This window comes from Amblyomma americanum, chromosome 1 (genome assembly GCF_052857255.1).
Source record: "Amblyomma americanum isolate KBUSLIRL-KWMA chromosome 1, ASM5285725v1, whole genome shotgun sequence".
Classification (NCBI taxonomy): Eukaryota; Metazoa; Arthropoda; class Arachnida; order Ixodida; family Ixodidae; genus Amblyomma; species Amblyomma americanum.
The window spans coordinates 550,835,323-550,840,466 of record NC_135497.1 but is presented as its reverse complement, the minus strand read 5'-3'; positions in this window follow the sequence as shown (position 1 = coordinate 550,840,466).

Below are 5,144 nucleotides of genomic sequence, written 5' to 3'. Positions count from 1 at the left end.
GTTCTTCATGCGGCGTCGCGTGTGCAGCGTCTTCATGGGGCGTGGTCGGTGGAGGATCTTCGGTGTTTCGCTCTTCAGCAACCTCACCTCCAGAGGTTGCTGCCTTCGGTTTCCCCTACGAGGGCTGGGAGACCTTCCTCGTACTGCGGCTGCGTAGCTGCGGCGTGGCGACGCAAAGCGCGAGGTTGACGGCGATGGTGAGCGCGAAAAGCGGTTCGGCGTGTACTCTTCTCGACGCAGGTACTCGTCGATTTCCTGCGGACGTTGCCCGAAGCGTGGTCGTGGGGCGTTAATGGCAAATCCTCGAAGACCGATACGTCGGTACGGGCAGTGACGAAGAATATGGCCGGCCTCACCGCAATGAAAGCACAACGGCCGGTTGTCGGAAGTCCTCCAGGCGTCGGATTTCCTGGGGCTTGAGCGTCGGTCATAGGCTGGGCGGGCGGGGGCTGGCAGGCGGCGTTGTGGAACAAGTGGCTCATCTCGGGGAGGACTTGGGGGTTGTCGTTGGGTTTTTACTAACGGCCGGCTGCAAATCTGTACTTGCGATCAGGCACATATCTATAGTAGTTAAAATCTGACTGTTTGAATTGGGTTAATTATGTTCGTGGTAACATTATTTGCCTGTTTTTTGACGTGCGCGAATATTACAAAGGGGAAGAAAAAATTTCACTTTGCGTAAAAAAAACGTGTTTTTTTATTTGTGGCGGGCTTCCCTGAAACACGTGGTACAGAGGGTGTTCTAAATTAGACTTTATAGATTTCTTATAACATTATTCACTGCATGGCGTGTGAAAACCATCTCTACAAGTAAGTTTCTCTGCAAGGGAGACCCTGCGTAAATGATAACTGTCACCGTGAGATACCTGAACAAATTAGTTATATATGTATAATAATTAACTTTTGAGCCCCTGCAGCTTTTTAGTTCAGCAGACGGTCGCATTCTTAGCCAACTTCATTTGATATACATTTTGTAGAGCCCGCATTCTCCGAGATATTCGTCCCCGAATTTTCCCCTGATTTCGTGTAATTGCGCATGGAAGGCGGTGGCAGTCGTCGCGAATCTCCTCCCATTTGTGACGCACTTTTTGCGCCGGTCTTTTCTTCTGTTTCAATAGGCGAGAGGGAAGCGGTTATCAGTTTCACCGGTGCCTCTGCGCCGTTGGCCGATGGGACGCCGCGTCAGGCCCCTAGAACTTTCGCGCCAGTGCTCATCGGCTTGCATGCGGAATTACGTAAATCGAGATGAACTTTTGGACGCGAATGTTTCTGAACAAACGCGTGATAGACGGGTTCTACAAAATGCGATTATGTAGGAATACGACTGCCCCTTTTTTTCTCACCCTGTTCCTCGTGGCCGCCTAACTTAAGCGCAGAGGTAGATTTCACGCATTGCTCAGTGCCTTAATTTAAGGAATCTGTAAAGCACAGATTTCAGCACCTTGTATAACATTTTGGTGTCCACCGGCTGCTTCTCTGCTGACACGAAACTTGCTAGTAAATCAACGGAACGTGCATTACTGGACTAGATATAGCTATTTAGAAAACCGCTTAGAGTATGTTCGAATAAATGAGAATTGTTCCGGCAGGCTAGCCATAACACAAGGTCTTCCGCAAGGTTCATTATTGGGACCTGTATTTTTCTTAGTTTACATTATTGATATATCCCAAATATTAAATTCACCTGATCTTGTAATGTACGCAGACGACACGAACCTTTTTTTTCACTGCCCCTTCACTGCTTGCCCTGGAAAGTATGATCAACATTTACCTAACTAGATTATATATGTGGTTGCAGGCAAATAGTCTGAACTTAAACCTGAAGAAAACTACCTACATTATATTTAGGCCCATCAACGTTGTTGAACGCTACGCGGTCAATATTCATTACGGGAACACAATAATTGATAGAGTCAGCAGTCTCAAATTCCTCGGTGTCTGGTTTTCCGAAATTTTCTTGGAACATTAACGTTACTAATCTTATATCTGATCTGTATAAAACGGTTGCCTTTGTAGAATCTCCCATATCCTACCTAAATTGCTGAAGTTATCTATGTAATACGCACTTTTTAATTCCAAATTGTCTTATTGTTGTTTTCGTCTGGGGCACTACGACTAAAACCAATTACAGTAAATTGATACTTGTACGAAAGAAGAAATTACGACCAATCGAAGGGTATTACGGTCATCCTCAAGATTTGGCTACAGCACCCCTCTTTCTCAAACACAGTTTGCTTAAAGCGGATCAGGTATATTTTTATCGGTTGTTCCAACACATCTACAACAACCGGCTGTGTAATACCATTCCAGACAATTCCTCATCACAGCATATCCTCCGAGCACATAGGAAACTGGTCCCTAGGATGCGTACCAACTACGGGAAAAAGCAAATTATCTATCAAGCACCTACCGCCCTAAATAATTTTTTGGGTGATCTTGATTTTAGTGTTTCTCTCAAATATTTTAATGCAATAACCAAGCGCTACTTAATGCAAAAAGACATTTTCAATCCTTAAACTTTTGTGCACCGACGTTCTGACACAATCTTAGCTTACCTAATAAATACAGCCCCTTTTTGTGCCTGAACAGTATTATTACAATTGAAAAGTCTTGTGTATTTCACGTATTTGATTTCTGTGCGCAAGCCAAGCGTGGTTTTATGTCATTTTTGTTGCTCCGCCGTCATTACGTTTCATGCAATGTGCGAGCCTCCGTCTCTTTGCTTTGTTCTGTCATACGTTGTATGTTTGTTTGATTTGTACATGTTCAATTTTTTTTACCTCTGCACTGTAGTGCCAACTGTACAAGGAAACTGAGGCCTCGTCAGGCGCTACAGGCCTTTTGCCTCAGCTTCCTTTTTCTTTGCTAGGAAGAAATAAAGTCTTTGAAGTTTTGAAGTTTTTTGAAGTTATATATTATACAATATCGAAATCCATAGGCTTACTCTTGTAATCTTTGTAATTTAGGTAAGGGATTTGATACGCTTATATATAATACCCGTTGTGTTAAACTCGATCATTATGGTATACGTGCCTTGCCTTTAACCTTCTCAAATCATACATGAGCTCGCGATCACAATACGCTCTCTTCATTAACTGCTACTGTGATGTTTACATGTCTGATATGGTGTGCTGATCGGGAGTATTTTGGGTCATATACCTTTTTCATGCGTATCTCAACTGTGTAATCCAGTGAGCAGAAAGATAAATATATTATTTATGGTGACGACATCAGTTTATTCTGTACCTCTTCTGGTAATAAACAACTGATGGATGCAGCGAACATAGCATTAGCTAACGTGATGAAATCGTCTTCCTTAACTGTAAGCAAAGAAAAAAGGTCCGTAGACAAACTTTACACTGCTTACGCGTTGAAAAAGCGTAAGCCCGCCAGCTCACTTTGTGAACGCAATCTCCGCATGGTGCGGCATGATGTGGCCCGATGTCATGCAGCTGGCAACTCTACCTCTGCATGGCTTTACGTAGCCGCCGCCGCGGCCCGTGCTCAGCCTTAAGGATATGACGCGATAGCTAATGGGTTTATGCCCATATATTCAGAATTGGTCTTTCTGCACTTGACATTTAAGATATTTCAGAGTTCGCGTACCACTCCTGGCGCAGTGGTGCAACGGTTAAGCGGTGCGCCACTGCCCTGGTATGACAGATGCTGCCACCGGTGCAATTTGTGAAATCCAGGCTTCTCTTCTCGAGCAACCTCACGCGACCAACCATTAATTTAACCGCCAACTTCCAGGTTCCACAAGGACTCCATCTTTTGGGGGTAAAATCGCACGAGTTTTAACACATACGCAAGCACGCACACGCACGCACGCGTGCACGGGTTTTCGCATAACGGGGCATGTAAGCTTTACCCCTTAACAAAAGGTCACTAATGTTCTATATTAAAGGCAAGTTAGTGTTGAATGTACACCACTTCTTTTTCCGGGCACTAAATCAAGTATGTATTCGCATCCCTAGGCATAGCTCATACACAACAATTCTGAACAAAAACAGTTTTGAACGAAAGACAGCTTATGAGTAGAATTTTTTTCATCTATTGTAATATTTAACTATAACAATCTATATATCCGCAGATCTCCCATCAGCAGGCTCGCATTTATTGCTGTTAATGTTTTTCCTATCGCCAGAAGTGTTCGCCATTGGCTTTCTAAGGCAGTCTTAACTGCTGGATGGCTGCGATGGAAACACTATACAAGAAATTTTGCTGCATATCGGAAGAATACACTATTAGCTTCCATAAATATTTACCAGCATATTCATCCTCATCATCATCAACCTGACTGCATCCACTGCAGGGCAAAGGCCACGCCAATGTCTCTCCAATTAACCCTCTCCTTTGCCAGCTGCGCCCACCGTATGCCTACAAACTACTCAATCTCATCCTCCCACCTAACCTTCTGCCGCCCCCTGCTACGCTTTCCTTCTCTTGGAATCCACTCCGTTACCCTTAACAGAGGACCAGCTATTATCTTGCCTTCGAATTAGGTGCCCTGCCGAAGCCCATTTCTTCCTCTTGATTTCGACTAGGATGCCATTAGCCTAAGTTTGTTCCCTCACCCACTCTGCCTGCTAACTGTCTCTTAACGTTACACCTATCATTTTTCTTTCCATGGCTCACTGCGTTGTCCTTAACTTAAGCTGAATCCTTCTCGGTATCCTCCACGTTTCTGCCCCGTAGGTGAGTACCGGCAAGATAGAGCTCTTGTACACTTTCCTCTTGAGGGATATTGATAAATTGCTATTCATGATCTGAGAGAACCTACCATAAGTACTCCACCCCATGATTATCCTTCTAGTTATTTCCCTCTCATGATCCGGTTCAGCTGTCCCGACCTGCCGTAAGTAGATGTATTCTTTTACCACTTCCAGCACTTCGCTTCCAGTTGTGAATTGCGGTTTCCTTGCTAACTGTTGAACATTACTTTAGTTTTCTGCATGTTAATTTTTAGACCCACCGTTCTGCTCTGTCTGTCTAACTCATTGATCATGCACTGCAGTTCATCTCCTGAGTGGCTCAGCAAGGCAATGTCATCAGCGAATCGCAAATTACTAAGGTATTCTTCATTAACTCGTATCCCCAACTGTTAGCACTCCAGGCCTCGGAACACCTCTGCTACAGCAGTA